This window comes from Triticum aestivum, chromosome 1A (assembly GCF_018294505.1).
Source record: "Triticum aestivum cultivar Chinese Spring chromosome 1A, IWGSC CS RefSeq v2.1, whole genome shotgun sequence".
NCBI lineage: Eukaryota > Viridiplantae > Streptophyta > Magnoliopsida > Poales > Poaceae > Triticum > Triticum aestivum.
The window spans coordinates 594,420,656-594,441,828 of record NC_057794.1 but is presented as its reverse complement, the minus strand read 5'-3'; the positions used below and the strand labels follow the sequence as shown (position 1 = coordinate 594,441,828).

General features: G+C 48.4%; 1 long non-coding RNA gene and 1 pseudogene across 7 annotated transcripts; one reads left to right on the top strand and one right to left on the bottom strand.

The window, feature by feature from the left end:
- Nucleotides 1-1,726: 1,726 nt before the first annotated feature.
- On the bottom strand, nucleotides 1,727-5,904 carry LOC123070937 (uncharacterized). 7 transcript variants are annotated; one of them, XR_006434018.1, is made up of 7 exons: nucleotides 5,478-5,895; nucleotides 5,251-5,384; nucleotides 4,742-5,137; nucleotides 3,772-3,863; nucleotides 3,390-3,586; nucleotides 3,057-3,213; nucleotides 1,727-2,524 (listed from the first exon to the last, which is right to left on the bottom strand). It is a non-coding gene; the product is annotated as an uncharacterized lncRNA (long non-coding RNA). The 7 variants fall into 7 exon arrangements; XR_006434014.1 differs by having other exon boundaries at nucleotides 3,772-5,137; nucleotides 5,478-5,903; XR_006434019.1 differs by having other exon boundaries at nucleotides 3,390-4,413; nucleotides 5,478-5,902.
- An 837-nt stretch (nucleotides 5,905-6,741) lies between these two features.
- Nucleotides 6,742-10,560, top strand: LOC123060099 (cyclin-P3-1-like; annotated as a pseudogene).
- The last annotated feature ends 10,613 nt before the right edge of the window (nucleotides 10,561-21,173 follow it).

Below are 21,173 nucleotides of genomic sequence, written 5' to 3'. Positions count from 1 at the left end.
GCGCGGTGACGGCGAAGTGGACCGCGGGCCGCGGCGCTACGGCCCCAAGGGGCGACGCAGCGGCGACAGGCGGGTCGGGACGACGCCGGGAAGACCTCGGGGTGGCGGCGTGGACCGTGGGCCGCGATGCTGCGGCCCGAAGGGGCGACACAACGGCGGTTCGCGAGTCGGTGCAGCCGCGGGGACGGCCTTGGGGCGGCAGCGGGGACCGCGTATCGCGGCACTACGACCCGAAGAGGCGACGTAGCGACGACATACGAGTCGAAGCAGCCGCGAAGAAAACCATGAGACGGCGGTGCTGCGGCCCGACGGGGTGACGCAGCGGCAGCCCGATACTCGATCGGCGGAGAGACGCACGATACTCGATAACGATATGTGCACGTGCGGTTGATCAGACCGAACGCACGACGAAGACGGAATGGATCGCGTGCTTTCGAGTGATCAAGTCGATTGCTCGCAGATCGATGAAGTCGCTGAGTACGGCCGGAAGGGAATCGGCGTGGTGCGATGCATGCACACCCGCACGCAAGCACACATGCACATGATGCACAAGTAGAAGACTTGCACACAAGATGTAGCAGCGGTGTGGATGGGCACATGAGCAGACGACCACACCACGCGGCAGTCCACTATGCCCGCGCGCGGGACGAGCAGGACAGCGCCAGGAGCCGCCACATCAGCCCATGTGACGCCGTTGCATGCGTCAAAGCCGGGTGTCCTGCAGCAACTGATCCAGATCTGATCCGTTGTCGGAGTAGAGGCGTGATGTAGATGACAAACGACGGTGAGCGACGCAAACCGATTTTAGATCGGAAAACCAAAAAAGAGACGCCGATCAAAACGACCGGCGAGAAAAAGAAAAAAAAATCCGGATCAAAGGATCGGGAAAAAGACTCTCTAGGGCAGCCGGTTGACACGACCGGCGGACGAACCCTAGGTACGGGCGGCGTGGCCCCCGGCGGCGATCATGGAGACCGACCGCCCCGGAGGCGGCGGGCGGCGGCTAGGGTTTGGATCGATTAGTCTAATACCATGTTAGAAGGGAGAGAGAGAAATTGTTGCGGAATATGATGGATGTATTATTGAGACTCGAGGACGAGTATATATTGAGTATAAGACTTGAAGGGCAAGACGCCTCGCCTGGAGATAAGGTAAGAGACGAATTACAAATCCTAGACTACCAAATACATGTATCCCAAATATATCTCTAACAGACTCGCGCAAGAGGAGGACGTTGTCTGGCGTTATGGTGGCTTCGATGGCAAAGCGGCCTGGTAAGGTCGGTGCGTTGGTTTATGTTCTGAAGATGGATTGGTGGAAGACGGCAGCGATGACACATAAGAGTGTGTCGCAAAGCGGCCTGGCAAGGTCGGTGCGTTGGTTTATGTTCTGAAGATGGATTGGTGAAAGACGGCGGCGATGACACATAAGAGTGCGTCGCAAAGCGGCCTGGCAAGGTCGGTGCGTTGGTTTATGTTCTGAAGATGGATTGATGGAAGACGGCGGCGATGACACATAAGAGTGCGTCGGATCGGTTCGTACCCCAAACCCAGTATGTGACTTGGCACGAAGCTATGTGTTGTTTTCGTCCGAAACCCTGATAGCTCCGTGCAGTCTACACCATTTCCTCAAGGCCTGAAGCTAAGCAACGTGCAGATGAGCATTGCGTCTCTTCTTCATCGTCTCTACACTCAGAGCTTATAAACCGCTGCGAGTGCCTCTCGCTTGGCGAGGTGGGACTAAAAAACAGCTGCAAAGAAAATCAACTAAAAAACTCTAGTACCGGTTCATGCCATGAACCGGTACTAAAAATGCTGGTGGGGCCCCAGCCCGCCACAACCTCTTTAGCACCGGTTCATGGCACGAACCGATACACCACGAACCGGTACTAATGAGCTCCACCCGCCTAGCCGTTGGAACCGACACTAATGGTCACATTAATGCCGGTTCAGTTACAAACTGGAACTAATGTGCGTCACATTAGGCCCTTTTCTACTAGTGTTTACGCATGATCTTGCTCTCGCGAACCCTGTCTTCCAAACCAATACCGTCCGTCACACATATATAGCAGCTACAGGCGTGAGCTTCTGCATTGCTGCCTTGAAGAGTCCATGGCCACCTCATAGGCTCTTGTGTTTGCATCACAAAGTCTAACAACCTCCATATATAGCATGTGTATACAGGACAGGTTCGATTGCCGAAAAGTGATGGAGTTAGCTGAAATCTGGTCTTGCTGACTGCTGCAAGTGTGCCCGCCTGCTCAAAATTGCCAATAGCACATAATCTCCTTACCATTATCGCCAACTCCCACGGCATACACAAACCTGCACCATTTGTCATGCTTCTCTGGATGGTAACGATGCACGAGGTACTTTGCACCTTTATCCACCTCCTCCACCTTGTACTGACCAGCCTTGTAAAGAATCTCCCCGAATTTCTCGAACATAGCCCTTGTGTAGATGTTGCCAGCATGTAATTCCAAGGGCGTGTCCATCCTCATCAGTCATCACTGGAGCAGCCTGCCCTGAATGCAAGGGTAAAATTTTCAGGAATTACGGGCACAAACTGAAGTAGAGCAACATCACCTGTAAAGAAACTCAATGAGAATGGAAACTGAATAACACAAACCCTGCAAGAAGTGCACATGTTTGCGTCATGATCATATCAGCCGGCGTCCATAGCTGACATACGCGAGGAACATAATTTCTTCCTAATTCTAATATAATCCGGGACCAGTACGTGTTTAAATGTCTTGTTCCTAGCGTTACTGACACAATAAACATGGCTACAGGAACAGTAGGTTCAGTTTACCTCTTCATCCACCACAAAGCAAAGACGACAGAAGCTTATGTATGAAATCTGAAAATTAACAATATAATATGCAGAAACTTGTTTTCGTGAAATAAATGCTATATAAGCTTCAACCTCTGCTTTTCTTTAGGTGTTAAAATCAGACAGTTATATGTAGTAATAGTATCATCTATGCACGATAATTACTACTACACTGAAAAAAGAAACAAAAAAAGTAGCCATGCTGGCACCATGCAAATACCTACACGATGTACTGTAGAATTTTGTCGCCGGCATCTGGTGTCTGGGTGCATTAACATCGCCATGTTCAGAACTCGCTCTCATTCAAACACAAACCCATTTTCTGCTGCTGGACTGAAACTTTAAGCAGAATAACTAAACCCAAGTGCTGAACCACCACATCTGCATGGACACGTAAATACCTGATGATGATTTATGTAAGAGAATAAACCCGTATCTCTGCTGGCAGCGTTGAAGTAAAGGCGAGAATAAGGGCGCAAACATCACAGGCTGATGTCACTGCATCAAACAGTTTCTGAATTTTATAACCATGATGCCAATGCAAACAGGTTCCTCACCAGGTTAGGCAGCAGAAACAAAACAGCTGTTGGGTATTCCTGAACCCGTGTCTCAGTGCAAAAAAGTTCTGAATTCGCATGCCGTTGTGTCCAAGGCGGCGACACTCTGAACAAGTGAACTGTGGAGCGACCGCCAGGAGTCCGACCCTGGTCTTCTCTACTCTGCATCAACATCCAGGTACTGCAGCTCTTCTCTACTGTGGGTTGAATTAGAAGAAACAGTGAAGCAGTTAGGCATCACGTGTCACAAGTTAATAATTAGAAGATAAAAAAGAAATATGGTGTACAAAACCTTCAAAAAATGTATTTTTCTGTCGTATGCAACCTGAATTGTTTCCACACGTTATTTGAAACAATTTACAGTAGGCTAGAAAATAGATACCATTATCTTTTCTATGAAGCTGAACTGGGCAGACTGAACCCATTATCTTCTCCACTAGCGGCATATAGTATTGAGTTGAAGAACTGAATCATCTGAATCAGAGCACCAAAACCAATAGTTCCCATTAGAAGGTTCAGTGTAGTTTTTTGACTTATGAAAATCCAGACAAGTCCTACTGCAGTTTCACACAAGTCCTAACTGAGGCTTTAGTAAACTTCGTAGCAAACTAATTTTCAGACCACCCTGTTTCAGACTAAAACAGCTTCAGCAACCTGTTTTTCAGAATAACAGTTTAAGGCGTTGCTTTCCAAGCACGACCAGATTAGATCATAACATCCGGACATTAAGTTCATATTACAGCAAATATGAGTTTCTTGCTAAAAGAGAATTGTAGGATGGTGGAGCAAAGGCAGTTCGAAAAATAAGAAAGGCGTTCATACTACACGGGTGCCCAAACTTAGAGAAAGCAAAGGCAGTTCGAAATATGGTTGTGCTCTCTTTCTTCTCTGCATTTCATTTTCTCTGGTTTTTGGCCACCTCGACGCTTTCTCCTGTTACAAAATGAGGCACACCACTTTCTCTGGTGTTTGTCTGAACATCGAGCAGGCAGAGAGATTGTTTCAGGTTTCGGAAGCATAGTAGCTGCTAGTATAAAAACAGATTACAACGTTACATCACACAGGAAAGAAACAACCACTGCAAAATATACGGAAAACGAGTCAAATACCAACATTCAAGCATAACGAAACAGAAAATATAGCTTTTGAAATATTAGAGGCCCTGCCTTCTAAAGCCAGTACAGAAGCAAGCTGATGGTGTAGCAGCTCACAACTTACAACATCACATCAACAGAAAAGATACTAAATACTCCTTCCGTAAAGAAATATAAGAGCATTTAGATCACTAAAGTAGGGTAACATTCAAGCACAACGGAACAGAGATTCATAAGGGGAGGATTACTTTGACTTACAAAATAGGCATTCCGCGCCGACTCTGCATGCAGCATCAAAGCACTTGAAGGGATTGGCCATTGGTAATCATGTGTATGACTGTTACCTAGGCCATTATGCCTACAATAACGACTTGTGAATTCGAATCGAGCGTCTCGAGAAGCTCTGCTGTCCACTAGTAACCACATGTGTTGATTAGACTTCCATTCGCGGTCGCGGCTGTGAATGGATCCAAATTTCATTTCTTCTAGCACCTTCGCATTCAAAACGAAAAACTTAGCAAATTCAACATTCGGCTTGTCCCCAGAGTAGCCCTCCAACACCACTCTTTTGAGATAGCTCTCGAGGCATTCAATTGGATCTAGTGGGCCATATTTTTGCACACTTTCAATCTTCATCCGCGACCGTGCGTTAAACTGTAGATGGAGAGAATCAACAATGTAATGGCAGTTGGTTAATGTATTAGAGCACAAGTCAGTCATGCTTATGTTGATACTAGTTCAGACAGGCAAATAAGAATACTACTCACAATGACATACAGCCTCTCCAAGCAGGGGAAGCACTTGAGCAGGCCAATTAGTGTATCAAGATTAGGGCCATCATATTCAATAGCTAAAACCTTCACGGTGGGCATGTGGTTGTCACGCTGATGGGAATCATTTTCTGATGAAAATGACAAACCAAAATAAGAAAAAAAAAAACACTTGCATACTACATGTGAATTCTGATTGCTTGGTTGTAGAAGGCTGATGTTACCTGAAAAACCGTGGTTCCAATGAAGAGTTTGAATATTTGCCTCGACAACACACCTAATACTTGCAGCTTAGGTGCTTGGATTACCCGGACAGTCTCTGGACCAGAACCTGGATAGAGGGGCTGCAACCTCTCAAGGCAAGGAGCGTCCTCGATGACAAGCTCTTGTAAAAGGTCAGCGAAATCCCAATCACAATCCCACCCCTACACCCTCCGCCTTATTGCAGAGAAGCCGATGCTCCTAAGAGTCGCGGAGCTGATGCAGAGACGAGCAACGCCGAGAATGCCTTCCAGAAAAAGGCTTTCCAATGAATGGCAGCCAGAGAGCATGTTGCGCAGAGAGTCCCCCGAGATGGTGACCTCGCATATGCTGAGCTGCTTGAGGTGTGGGAAATTCAGAGAATGCGCCGACAAGGCCGAGATGGTGACCTCATACTTGTCGAGGCATGGAAAATTCGCCCGGACAGGTCCGGGAAATGGCAGCGGCGGAATGTGGCAACGCGGAGTGTGGGCTGCGAAGCCGTTGGATAAGTCGATGAGCGATCCAACGGGCCCTAATTTGCGCGAGGAAGCACGCGATCCGTGTGCTAGTGGTTACGGAATCCATCGCTTGTTGCGTTCTGTGACATAGCAGCATGATCATCACACTCTTATCAACCCAACCAGTCCGAAATCCATCTCTTGAGCGTCTTTTTTTTTTGCAGGGACTTAAGCGTCTGTTGTGACAAGACGTTCTCTCACGCCAACTCCACCGTGCGGCCCCATCTTGTCCGGCCCCGTCCGTTTGGGGTAAAAGGGACAAACCAAACGGCCCAGCGCGCGGGAGCAAATGGACTTTTGTCCGTTTCGTGTTCGCTTTCGACCCATCCCCGACCCAAGTTTATGCCGAGTTTGGGGTGAAACGGACAGCGCGTGGACGGGCGGGACTCGCGCGCTTGTCCTCCCCTGACCCGCCTGTCGGTGGCACAAAGCAAAACCCCCTGCCCGCCCCATTTGGCGCCATTTTCCACAAACCCTCCCATGTCCCTCTCGTCGCCCCCTCACTCCCCCGTTCATGGCCGACGCTCAGCCGAATTATGGCGGCCTGACCGTCGACCTGCCCGAAAAGGTGAAGAAGAAGGCGGCCAAGGCGCCAAGGAAGCCGCGGTCGGAGTGCACGCCGGAGGAGATCGTCAAGTTAGACGCGGAATCGGCAAAGAAGAGGAACCGGAGGGCGGTCGTCAAGGGCAATGCCTCCACGGCCAAGTTCACCGCCGAGCGCGATGCGATGGAGGCCGCGCAGCGCAAGGCCGCGGTCGATGAGAAGGAGGGCATCGTCAACAAAGCGCACGCCCTCCTCATGCTTGGCATGTGCCGTCCAGCCGGTTTCCCTGCAGCGGCTGTCGGCCCGGCGAGCACAGGCTCGTCGTTCGCCCGGCCTCCGCACTGCCAGTCACCGACGTGGCGGACCACGCCCATGTTGCCTGGCTTTCCCCCGCCAAGGCACGACGACCAGACCCATTTCTCGGGGTCGCCGGACGTTGGCGTGATCTCGCCGTCCACACCGCGCCCCTCGGCCGTCATCGACCTCAACGTCACGCCCGGGTCCAGCAGGGACGGCGGGCCGTCCGTCGAGATGCAAAGAAAGCAAGTACGGGCACCATGCCGTCCCCCCGCGTCTTGTTCGACGGAATGCCAACACCAACGCCACCGGTCGACGACCCCTTCTACAACCAGTTCATGGAGGATGTGATCTACGAGGGTGGGCAGGGCCGTGTTGCCGGCGATGGACGTGTAGGCCGCTGGCTCTGTTGCCGGAGTGAACTAGGGTCGCTGGCCTGATGAACTAAGGCTTGACATTTGAAATGTTGCTCTCTTTTTAAAATGGAGGCAGACAAAATGGGGAAAACGGATGCGGCCGCGCGCTGGGTGCACGGCCACCGCATCCCAGAACACGTCCGGACACGACCCCATTGCCCTATCCAAACGGAAAGAATCCGGACAAAACGGACGTCCGTTTGGGATCGCGTGATGAAGTTGGCCTGATAGACTAAAGACGTTGTCCCCTCTATCCTCATTGATCAACGCGCAACAATGTTTTTTTTCTTCTTCTGTTTCGACGGGGGAACGCCCAACAATCCAACACATTAACATACGCATCAAGGCCGTTCGCTCGTGCGTGCCACGTGGGCAGTAGGGGTGGCCATGACACTGTTGTGCCTTTTGTTTGCTTCGTCGCTGCCTCATCACTGGTCGTTTCCTTTGTCTAGAAGAAAGAGACCTCTCTTCTCTCCTCAGTCTCTTCTGTCGGCGGCATCCCCCAATCTCACGGCTCACGCCACGCCGCCGCTCTTCCGCGCCGTTTCCTTCCACCCGCACCTTGTTACCCGTTGCTCCTCCCCACACTGTCACGACCGCGCGCCTAGCCATCGGAGCTTCACCTCCCTCGAGCTTTTCGATCTGCATCTCAGGAGCACACGGGAGAGAGGCGCCGTGCTTCTTGCCGGACCAAGATCAGCACGTCCATGTCCTCTCAATCTACGACCATCAGGAGGAGGTCCAGCAGAGCACGAAGTCTCCAACAGGAGAGGCGTTGATTCTGCCGGATCGGCCGACCGCGTGATGTGGGGGGTGGGGAAGATGGAGAGACGGCGGGTGGAGAGGTGGCTGCAGGAGAAGGTGAGAACAAGGAGGCGCGGCGCAAGGCCTCTCGGCCCGTGCGCCGGGCGCGCTGCAGGGTCAACAGTGTCGTCAGGCCCGTCCACAAGGCTGTGCGAGCTGTGCAACTGCACAGGGCCCCTATAAAATTGTAGGGGCCCGATCGAAGGAATAAACCACGAACATGTCCGGTTCGTCTGGCTGGCTTTTCGTTCGCCCAATCATATGGCTTCTTTTTTTTTGAGGGCAGAAGCTAAACTTTATTGATGGTAGTCCACATGATGTGGATACACACCGGGTCATGGGGGTTCAGCAACCAAATGTGCCTTCCTCGACTGAGGAAAAGAGAATGTTTAGCTAGACTATGGGCCTCGCCATTAACGGAATGGAACCCAGGGCCGTTATGGATCGGTTATCAAAGAAATCAACCTTCGAGCTACTAATTTTAATTGTAGTTTTATGTTTGAAGCCCGATCATATGGCTGATGCGCGAGAAAAGGATGCACGTTTAGGGTGAGGCCGCTATTAAGTTTCATTCGAGCCAACAGGGCCCAGTCGGCCTAGCACCGATCCAAGATCCAAATAGAAAAACAAGGCAGGCTAGTTACACTACTGGGCCTACTCGTTAGCGGAGCGTGCGTGTGTCCACCAGTTCACCGGCGATCATCTATCGCTCCGAACGACTTCGTGAGAAAGAAAGGGAGGCGCCGCCTGCCTGCTTCGATGAGGAGATGAGCCGCCGATAGATAGCGGCCGCGGCGTCCAGCCGTCGCCGCCTGCTTCTCAACTGCAGTAGCCACAACTGGCATCCCCCAATATTTTCCAAGGTAAGCCGTAAGCCACAAACCAGAAGCAAAATAGATGAACGGAAGATTAGTTAGGGTTATTTCTTTCTGATACAATCGCTCTCTTTCTGACTCTTTTGATATTTTCATGTCGTATGTAATGCAATCCCTAGTAGTACAGCAGTACTACTCGATTAGGCATGTGCCCATAATCTAATTTCTAATTCTAGTACTAATTCATTGTTGTGTGCTCGCCTGCTACACTGCTAGCATATTTCTTTCCAATATAAAGATTCTTGTTTCAACGATTACTAGACGGATGATACTTTTGGTAGAACATGAGATCAGTTTACTGTTTGGTAGAACCCTAGGTTGGATGTTTTTCCGCAAAAAAAGAGTACTACATTTACTCTTTATAGCATTACAATATATGATATATTTTGTACAAAATAACATATATTGAAAGCTATATAATTAGTGAAAATATGTTTAGTCATATTAGTTATACAAATTTCTGTATATTTTTGGGCCCCCTTCCCCATTTCGCACCGGGCCCCTGAATTTCTGGAGACGGGCCTGAGTATCGTCTTCGAGCGCTTCACGGAGCGGGCCGTCAAGACAGTAGTGCTGTCGCAGAAAGAGGACATGGGGCTTGGGGAGGGCACCGTGGCGCCGCGCCACCTGCTGCTCATCTACAACTAATGCTGGTGATGAGCATTTGGAGAGCTACCGGACATTGGGTTTGACAGTATCGCGGTCAAAGAAAGGGGATACGAAGTTTCCAAAGGTCTTGTCGCTTCTTGCCACATATCTGGGCAGATCAGTTCAGAAGAGTGAAGAATTACTAGGTTCTGATGGAATAAAGGAGTCGTCCACTATCTTTCATGGCCAGAGGGTGCCAGATCCCAGTATACAGCTCTATGCAGAACGCATTTTTCAAGTATGCTGAGTGCAGTCCATCCTGCTTTGTGTTGGCACTTGTCTACATGGTGAGACATCTACATCAGCCAAATGTGTACATGACGCCCTTCAGTGTTCATCGCTTACTAATTACAAGTGTGGTGGTTGATGCCAAATTCACAGATGATGCGTAGTGTGTAGTGTACCCAATGCAGCCGCAATTCCGTTGTATTTCTTTGCATATCATATCACAAACATGCACAGGTTTCCCAGTAACTTTCTCAAATCTCAATGCATCTCCTGCAGGTTTTTCAACAACGCATTATATGCTAGGGTGGGAGGAATCAACACAATCGAGATGAATCGTCTCGAGCTGGATTTGTTGTTTAATCTGGACTTCGGGTTGAAAGTGAACCTAGAGACTTTTGGGAGCTACTACTTGCAACTGGAGAAACATGCACCGGTGTCACCAGAGAGACTGCCGGTTTGAGCTATAGCGATAGCACCGACGAGTGGATTTCTAGCTTTTGGTATATGGTAGTTGACCTGATTGTGTCAATGACTGCACCAATGCTATAGGTTGGGGCCTTTCTCACAAAATCTGATGGCAACACTTTGGTAAGCTATCGCCGAAAGGTTTGCTTTTTTAGATGTTTGCTTGAGGACTAGAGGATGGCAGGATGACTAGGGGATGCCTTGGGAGAGGGTGTCCAGCAAGCACTGTTAAAGATATTTGAAGGAACTGTAAGTGCTCATGCTGTTTAGACGAGTCGGAGTTTTCCAGTGTGCAAGCGTGACTAATCTGACATATTTTTCTGCTTCATGGATTTTGAACTCGCATGTAACATATTATGTTTGTTTGTTTCTAAACAAGAACAATTTCACATTTGCATTGTTAGGTAATCAGTGTGCCAAGAAAAAGAAGTCGAGATATCATATCCCATGGTTAATGTCGAGGTAATTGTTTTAAGAACTTCTGAATAGCATTGGCTGCTCAAACCTGCTACATAGACGTAGATCAGTAACCTTTCAGTAGTCTAGCACCAAAAGTTCCTAATTATTTCATGGTGCTATGACTTTCAGTCTTCATTTTATACTTGTTGGTTGCTTGAGGGACACAACCAACTGAACATCAAAGATTGATGCCCTTGTTTCACAAGCAGTTGGCCCTAGGTACTAAATATATACTTTAAATTTGTAATAAACACCACCCATTACAATGACGAGTGGCACATACGCAAGCACTCTATTGTTAGATGCATATTAATTTTTTTTACGGGTTGATATAAAAGTATACTCTTAATTTGTAACATTATTGCTCCCAATGCCACTGGTTTCAAACTAATTGAGGGAAATACGATCAAATTGGAAGAACAAAATACAGTCAAACTCAAGTATAAGGAAGAAGAAAACATACCCTTGATATTTGAATCACGGAAGACCGTCAACTCCTGTGCCGCTATAGAATCGATGCCCCGGATGACATCGCCACGTCAACGAGGCATCGTTGTAAGATCCGTGCCAAATAAATCAATGTGCACAGTCAATAGAGAGGAGGCAGGGCTCGGTTAAGCTTCTATGCCGGAGATTCTCGCCTAGGTACAGGAGAGGAAGGAGAAGGAAAGAGATAACATCGAGCAATTTCTTTAACCCTAGCTCCCATGGCGTACGTCGGCACATGAGAGAAGAAGGGGCAGAGGAAGAGAGACATGAGAGAGAGGATGTGTACAAAATTCAGCTACACTTCAAGGTTAAATCTCTGATGTACCAGCAACTCCCCACGCTGATGGATCATGTTCCTTGGTTTCACATCTAATGGCCCAGAAGCTCTCGGCGCACTCATTGCACGAGATATGTCCTCGCATAACCAGACGTTCGAGCCAACGACACCTCGACTGCCATGCGCATGTTGTTTCTGCACACGCAGCGCAAGCATGACCCAGAGCAACGACCTGGTCCAGATGTGGCCATTCGACACGCCGGACAGCCACAGGCATACATACCCAAGCCAAGTACTCCCTAGTTTCTTTTTAGTCTGCATATAAAAACAGGTATTTCCTGTCAAGTCATTCCACCATGACCGGTAGGAGGAGTTTTGGGTCCACATATAACCAGGCAGCAAAGACTAAGGCCGCGGAAGCACTATATCTTTAGAGATGATGAGTCTTATGGTGATCTGCAGAAGGCTGCACGTGTGGTATGTCCTAAACAAAGAAACGTTTTGAACTTAGTTGAAACAATTGCCTATTTATTCCATTGGTCCCACATCTTAATGGATATATATATCTTTTGCCAGGGTCCTTATATATCTGTTCTCAGACGTGTTATGTCTAATATAAGCCTATGCAAGAGCAGATGGTCAAGCTCAGTCTCTTACGGAGTCTTATGGTGAAACTTCCTCGGCTATCAAAAATATTAAAGACTTCCTCTGCAGGCTGGAGAAGCTTATGGATAGTCAGTCGAAAAAGATTGTTGGGGCTTCCGAGAAAGGGGTTGTTGAGGAAGCTTCTACGATCAGGGAATTGGCTGAGGCACTAAAGGAGCTCAAACAGAGCGAGGTGTCTGCACTAATCAAAGACCACAGAGATTTTCCTAGAGATGTATGAGAGATTTGAGAAGGCCGCCACAGAGTTGAAAGAATTGAAATCTTTATTGGGTGGATTCATGGTCTCTTTAGGACTTTTCTTTAGGGGCTATGGTTTTCCTCCATCTTTAATCAATCCTCCAAGTCATGTGGACCTTCCAACTCCTAGTCCAGTGCCATGCCCATCTTTTTCAAGTTGGTTCTGGGCCAACTCATTTCCACATGATTGGGGAAAGGGCAAAAGGTTAGTGTAAGAGTACATTTTTACTACTTTGAATGTTGTTATTTATGTTGATATTGTTGTTGGCAATTGTACTAAAATTTTATACTTTTTATATTTGATTTTAATCAAAATATACTTACATACTAAAATTTTATATTACTTGATTAATTATAGAAATCAACACAATTATATCACTAAATATCATTTGTTTGTTATGCAATTTTAATCTATCTTAAAAACATATTTGTGTTATGATATATTGAAATTTTGTTTTGTGAAAAATTTCATGTCTCTCTATAGATGAATTATGACATGTATAGATGTTTGGACCATTTTATGTAGGATCTATAAATATGTTGCCAGGAAGCTATACAACCTATGACTTAAAAAATATCTTTAGAGATGTTTGTAAAACGTATGATTGTTTATGTTGTGCGTAACTACATAGAAAAATAGATGGTGTATGTAACATCCTGATTTTTTGAGGTTGTGAAAATTGAAAACAAATGAGGGTTAATAAAATCCTAACAGAAGATTTTAGTCAAGAATTTAAAATGAATTAATATCAAATGGAAGTAGCAATTTAGTTTGAGGCACGTTTTCAGTTTGATGTACATGTTTAGATTTAGATTTGACATTTGTACAAGAAGCATTTCGCACGCTTTGTTGTGCCTCTTTCGCTGATGGACTGTGGCATGCTCATTTGTATATGCTATAGGCGGTGGAAAGTTGTGACGTCGCAGATCTTCCTGCGCAGCCGTTGGATAAGTCAATGAGCGATCCAACGGGTCTTAATTCGCGCGAGGAAGCACGCGATCCGTGTGCTCGTGGTGAAGTTTATTTCAACGTGACAAGGAGATTGAAATGAACTTCACGTACTCTACAATACAAAGAAGAGTACATCGTACAATGAATGGGCTGTTTAGAGCATATACACCCATGGTCACCTAATTTTGACCCCATATATGCCCACGGACGCGTCCGCTGAAGATGACCGGGCGCATCTTATTTCTTCTGTTCCACAGCTGCATCCCTCGTATGACGTATCCAAATCCACACAAAACCATGCAAACGATGTTACTACGTACTTGAGCATAGAACATAGCAATCCGGCATAGAACATAGTTTGATACAAAAGATGTGGGCTGAGTTCATCACTTAACAATACTCAAAGTCAACTAAAAACGGCAGGGGAGGGGATTTCACCACTTTCTCCATGCCGGACGCTTCCCCTTAGGGTCTCGGCGGCTGGACTCGGCGTAGGCATCGCCTGCTTCGGGCGCGTCGTCGTCGTCATTGTTGTCTGAAGCAGAGGAGGATGAGGACGAGGTGATAATGCTCGCCATGCGACGGGCTTCGCGGAACTGCTCCTCCAGGAGCCGTGCTGCTCTCTCCGCCGTTGTCGCCCGCTACCTCGCCAACCACTCCGACTCCTCCGGCGCCATGCGGAGCGCCTTCACATCTTTGCGGCGACAACGTCGGGCGTCCGTCTCCGCAGACGTGTACGAGCGGCGGATGGTGGTGCGGAGCTCCTTGTCGCCGTCGCTGGCCGGGGGAAGTGGGTGTGGCGCGGCTGCTCGATCCTCCCTTGGTTCTATGGCTGTTAGCCGCCTCCTCCGCTCGCTTCTTTGCGAGCCGATACGAGCAGCCCATGGACTCCGGCTACGGTTCCTCCAGCAACAACACCCATCGGCGGACCGGAGGGGCAGGTGCGGGCGGTGCTGGGTGCCGCCTGGTAGGGGTCGGAAGGGAGCGCGACGAACGAGCGCGGGGCGCCCCAGAGGTACTGCTCCCCACCCGGCCAGTCGCCGACGCCTCGAAAGAGGAGATGCCGCCCCGATACAGCAGCGAGCGGCGGAGGGCAATGCAGAGCGCTAGCTCCTCCTCGTCGGGCGCGGACGAGCCATCGGAATCCCCGGCGGCCTTGTGCCACTCCTGTAGGTCGGATTCACTGTCGGACATGGCGGGCGGGGAAAGACGAAGTGGATTATGGGGAGAAGTGGAGAAGTCGAGAGAGTATGGATCGAGTTTGACTAGGGTTTGCTCGTCGGTCGTCATATATTTGTGAGGGCTGGAGTGGGGTAATTACGGGCCATAGCGGACTAGACCGACGTGGGGGAGTGCCCGGGCGCCCCCATATCCGCCTCCTATTTGGGCTGGATATGAGGGGTGCCGGTCAGCCCGGGCGTTTGAGGTACATTTGAGGCATCCGTCTGGGTCAAAAAAAAACATGACCGGGCAGTGACCGGGCGGCCCGCCCGGGCATTTGAGGAGGGTTTGAGGCGCCCGGCTATAGATGCTCTCACCAGCATGGTTATGATAATTTCCGTTTGACACCGTTTTCAAATATATCATACACATTTTCCTCTTGTCCCTATAAGGCGGTTGCCAATGCCATGCTGTCTACTGTAATACTCTCTCCGTCTCAAAATAAGTGCCGTTGCTTTAATACAATTTTGTCCTAAGTTTATAGTAAATCAGCAACACTTATATTAAATCAGCAACACTTATTTTGAGGTGAAGGGAGTAATTAATTAACTCGTCTTTGTGCATGTTACTATCATACTACATTGTAGCGGACCAGACTTGCCTGCTCCCCGGCGTGTGCCCATCTGTGCTCCCGCGTACGTGGCTTAATTTGATTGGAAGAAAATAAGGTCCGGCCCCACCCCTTAAAATCAGGGGGGGAGATGATTAGATTAGAAAGAAAAAAGAAAAAAAGACAACCGTAGAATGAAGTGGGAGCACGGATGGGAGCATGGAGAGGGAGAAGGCAAGCCGAATCCGATGATCGTCTGAGAGACTTCACCAAGATGACGAATTTAAACCGATCAAAGATGGTTCAAACCGAATACTAGACTACTAGTTAATAACAACATGCTACTTAACTGGGGTAGTGATCTGCTTCATGCAGGACCTGATTGAACATATATAGCTAGTGCTGATGAACTACTGGTGGATAATTGTTACTCTGTGTGCCATAGGTTCTTCCTCAACCCTTGATGGAGATTGTGATTCGTCGCGTTTGGGCTTGAGGCCATGGCGTGCTGTGCTGGATGTCCGCGGCGTCGACCGCTGACTTGGGCGATGGGTGCCCGCCTGGCTTGCTGGATCCTTCCTGTTCCCCGATCTGATGCCAGATTGGCTGGTGGTTTGACTCCACATCGGACCGGCAGGCTGCTAGTGTTTCCTGTAGCCACCATTCATGTGCTCCGTCCATGAGGCGTGAGGAACGCCATTTGTTTGGGCTGGCTACAGTGGCGGTGCCTCCTGCCAAGTTTTGTGGTGGCCATTGAAAGATCTTCGTGAGTTTGCTCTCTCCAGATCCGATGGCGGCTACCAGCGGCTCGTACCGATGGCGTTGCGAGATGCGGCCAGATGGCTCCTTTGTGAGTTTCGGCAGCTCTTACACCGACCAGTTTGCTTTTGATGATGGCATGCAATCTATGAACGATACTTGACGCAAAGGGTATGGTTGCGCAGCGGCGTCGGCTATTTCTGGCCAGGCATGTAGCTGCTTGGTTTGCGGAAAAGTGGTGGCGGCATCACATGATTGACTTTGATTTAATGGTGCTTCTCAAGTACCAGATCTTGAGCTCCGGGGTGAAAATCCTAGGTTTGACCCAAGTTGGTTACATCTGGCAATGATGATGTGTTTGCATCGTTACCTTGTTGAAGGCATTGTACGGATATGCTCAGATTTGTTCTTTAGGGTGAAAACCTTTAATTTGGCGTCTAATGGTTGGATTCGGTGACGGCGGCGCTTGAGCGTCGTTTCCTTCTTGAAGGAGTTACCGTCGAAGAATCTCGTTGTCCTTGTGATATCATGAGATAGTTGGTGTGTATATGGTCGTTGTTGTAGTTTGTTGATCATTGTTGATCGCTTTAGGGTCCTTTTCTTTTTCCTCGCTTAGGCATGACTTTGGTCTTGTATGACTTTGTTATTTGCCGGCGGGTTTATTTGTGTGTGAGTTAGTGTTGGCTGTGTGCATTTTAGTTATGTAGAGGCTGAGTATGTACTCATTATGTTTGTATCTTCTTAATGCTTCATTCTGGGTTAGTAAAATCCATCCTTTATCGAAAAAAAAGCAGCCGCGGTCTTGCTCATCTCCAGATCGATCTCGTCGGCCAACCGAATCAAACCATAACCGGTGGCGACGCTAATTGTCAGTCCCCCCACATGGCACCTGAGACGATCGTATCTTTGAACTCTCCGGCACTTGTTCCTGCACACGCGCACGCAGTCACGCATCAGCACAAGAACAAAAAAGAGAAGATGTAACATACTCCTAGTATTATACTACATGATAATGCAGAAGATAGAGTGTGTGTACCAAAGGACATCGTTGGGTCTTGGCTTGACTTGCACAGCGAGCTCGTCAAGCAGAAAGTTGTTTAGGCGGCCTCTCCTGCCGTGGACGCCGTAGGTCGTCTCGACACCGGAGATGAGATTGTACGTACAGCTCCTCCTTCTTCTGGTCGATCTGGTCCAAGGCGTCCTCTACAACCTTTTTCTCTTCTACGCTCGTGGCCTGCTTGTCCACGAGCACGGATGCACACACCAAGAAAGAAAGAAAATTTAGGTACTTGCAATGGATGCGATACAAGAAGAAAGATGTGAAGTTTGTTTTGCAGCAGGAGGAATTGACATTGAAGGAAGCCTACCCTGGAGGTCCACAGCGCCCGCCGTGGCCCCTCGGGGACGAGGGTCCGCTGGAGCGCGCCGGCGCCGCCACCGAGCCTCCTCGCCGCGTGTCGAAGGGTCGCCGCCCCTGTTCAAGAATTCATCCGATTAATCAGTTAACTTGCCGATTAATTCCTACTCGTAGGGTGTCCGAGTAGCCGATTACCCGATAAATCGTTCGATTAATTGATTAAATGACCGATTAACTTGCCGATTAGCCTATTAATCCCCTACTTACCGGCCGACCGAGCAGCTACCAGTTAATGATTTCCTCAACAATGGTCGCCACCATGGCTCGTTTCGGTTTCTTGGATCCTCGCTTTTGGAATCTGCTTGTCGTGTAGATTTCTACTGTAGTATGGATCAGGGCGCCGCATCTGTTTGAGTTTATAAGAATGTCTTCTCTCACTGAATGTGCATCGTCGAAAATCCAAAAACAAATCCAAAAATAAATGCGAGCACCAGAACTTGAACCCTGATGGGCTGAGGATACCAAAGTCCCTCTAACCATCGAGCCATAGGTTGGTTCACAAAGAGTAAAGGGGTCGTTCGTGTAGACAGAAGCAATGTAAGCTCACCAAAATCTGCCCAACGAAATTCCCACACAAACCGGCCGCAGTGTTGTGGACGAGGTGCTGCCGGTGGTGGTGCTATATTCGTGATGGGCTTGACCTCCTGATCTCTAATGAATTGCTTGCCGGCCGGCAAAAAGATCCATGGCGCGCGGCGAGGAGGAGGTTCGGCGGTAGCATAGCCCTGCTCCAGCGAATGCAGCAACTGAGCCATCGGCGTCCTCCGTGGAGGGTCGCCGGGAGCAATGAAATTTATAAGTTGGAACCGTTGGGGTTTGCTGGTTGCTTCTTGACATCCAAAGGCAGCATAATACGGATGTGTTTTTTTCTATCCAAGACACATCTGGACAAAGATAAAAGCAGAGGTTCTAATGAGGAAATTGAGGATGGACCATAAGATTGTTGCAAAAAAGGTGGGTTGCTACTTGTCTAGAAGGAGGTAAGGATTTACTCCCGAACTATAACCTTTAGCTGCATTGATGTCTCGGTGGAGAAACCGGATGGAAAGTTTGGAGATTGTCGGGTGTGTATGGTGAGCCGAGTTGGGACAATAAAGAACCTGGGGTCCTGGCGCCTGTTGACAGCTTGCTTGAGAGCGCTCAAGAGCTCGCCAATTCCACAGCCCGTCCCAAGGATGTTGGGCTAGAAGGGGAGCATATCTTTAGACTAGCCACGGTGGAGAGTAACATACACTAGTAACATACACATATCCCCCGGCTATATTACTACCTTCATAGCGGGTAGTAACTTAGATGTGGTGTCATGCAAAGCTTCATTTATTAGGTTATAGACTCATATTGCATTGGGAGATGTGATGTTACAGTAACTAGCTAAGTTACTAGAACTACCTCTTTCTTCATTAACTCATTGCCACATAGACAAATTTGCTGAGTTAGACTTGAAATTATTTCTGAAGTTACTCCCACTGTGGCTAGTCTTATAACTTCGGTGGAGCGCCGCATTCTCTCGCTCACGGCTCATGAGTCCCCGATGTACACCTACTCGGGGTGGGAGGACCAGGTGCGGGTTTCTGTCCATGAGCTCGGGTTGGACGAGGTCCTGCCTCGCATCAGCATCTTGACGGGCTCCGAGAAGGAGAAGGCCGAGCGACATAAGCCATGCGTGACTTTCTTATTCCCTTTACGAACACTTTTTTTTTTTGCGGGTGCCCTTTACGAACACTTTGTTTGTTCTTTTTGCCAAGCCAGGCTCGGGACCTGTCACTGGTAAAGATGATGGAGCCAGTGCTGGGGGAGGCTTCTGTGGCCGCCGGGCTCCCTCCACGGGGACCGCTATGGTCCCTGAGGAGGAGGAGCCGGATGCCGCAGTCTCCCAGGAGGAGGACGAAGCCGCCGCGTCTCCCAAAGAGCCGACGCAACCTAGAAGAAAAGACATGTGCCAACTTAAAAGAAAAACATGAGCCAAATCGGTGCATTAATTTGTTGTTCTTGTCACAACACGTGCGTCCATCTCAAGCATGCGTTTGTAAATACTTGTTCTGTAAAGAAATATAAGAGCGTCCTTACAGCGGAAGTACTCGTTTTTTTTCGTTTGTGAACAACTAGCATGCACGTTTGTTCTTGCAGCTTCTGCAAGGCTTGTGCACATGTGTTGACGAAGCTATGATAAAGACAGATTTTGCTTGAGGGGATTCTTCGGAGGAACACGTACGTGCGAGCACATGGCAGGGTTCTAGCTAGCTTCTGGGTAAAAGTCCGCACGCACGGCATGGCACGGGCCCCAAACAAGCTGGACCAAATAGAAGCGAAAGTAAAGGTGTCCGCGTCGCTCTCGATCGACAAACAACAGTGCGTTTGGTTTCTCCGCAAAATCGGTTATAGCCTCGTTAGGCAAGGACTAGCGTTTGGTACCGCTAAAAAAAATCTGGCTTTTTTTTCTTTTTTTTTGCGGGGAAAAAAATCTGGCTTTTAGAGGCCAGCTAGCCTCGCTAGGCAGGAAAACCTCGCCTGCCGCGGAGAGCCGAATCGGATCGCTCTTTTTTTTTTCAATTTGTAATTTGTAATAGTTGACCACATCTGATCGCTCTCAACGGCAAGCAAGCATGCACATAAAAAGGTCCACGTTGTCCCACATGTACACACACGTAACTGCCAGCAAAAGTGATGCATCCAAATGCGTAGCTTAGGCCTTTCCTAATGCTCCACCTTATATAGGTGCCAAACCTTCCACCAAGGCAAAAAAATCTGATGTGGCAAGTTATTTATCAGGAGAGAGATGAGTATGGTGACCTCAGAAAAAAACAATGCTAAGCGCATGACCTAGGCAAAACATTTAAAGGAAGGAAGCCCACCAATACATGAAGAGCTTTAGTTGCTAAATCATTAAATGAAGCAAGCTTAGCAACCATAAGCTAAGCATCTATGCATTGAGGAGTATAGTTGCTAAGCTATTTAATGTGCTTAGCATCTCATCTAAGCACCCATGCACTGGCAGCAGCATTATGACAAGGCTGGCAAAGCTGAGCTAGGCTATCTGGGCTAGCTTAAAGTATAAACCACCCAACAGTGCAACCAAACGTTCCCATAGAAAACGATCAGACTGCAAGCGGATCAAAAACCAATGTTGTAGGGGAGGATCAAAGAGCGGCCAACGATGGTGATAATGATGGGGGTGGTAGGTCTTAATCGATGGGGATTTAATGAAATCCCAGTCAAGTGACAACATGCAAGAAGGAAAAAGAAAAACTTAAAAGAAAACTTTACACGGATCTTAATGTAAGATCTCACGGATATAGTATCAACTGAGATAATGATATATTCGTCAACGGACATGGCCGGCGAAAACATCCATGGCGTTGGCGCTTCGACACGCAGCGAGAAGGCTCGACCCTGCTCCAGCGGACGCAGGCGGAGGCGCGGCGCCGACTCTTCTCCACAAGCAGACTCATGCACACCCACACCCGCGAGGTATCTTAACCAAAACTGTGATAAGGGGTGCGTGCACACCCGGGAGCAGCCACACCTTTTCGTTTTTTTTTTTTGAAAAGTGAGTGAACAACACATGTCAGATAAACTGTTTTTGAAAAGAGAATTTCATGCAAATACTCAAGTGAAACCATGCACGAAATAAACGAAATTTATAGCATGTTACTAGTCCAGTGCAATGAGGACAGGAAAATTTCATGAATACAAAACTCAAGGAAAAGATACATTTTTAGCCATGCAGCAGAGTAGGTGCATTTCATAGAAAGTTGCCCAAGTTCCATTGGTTGTGATCATGGACTGCTACTCTATTGGATAATACGATCCAACTACATGCTACACAGCCTACAGGGTTCATCCTACTCTCGTCGT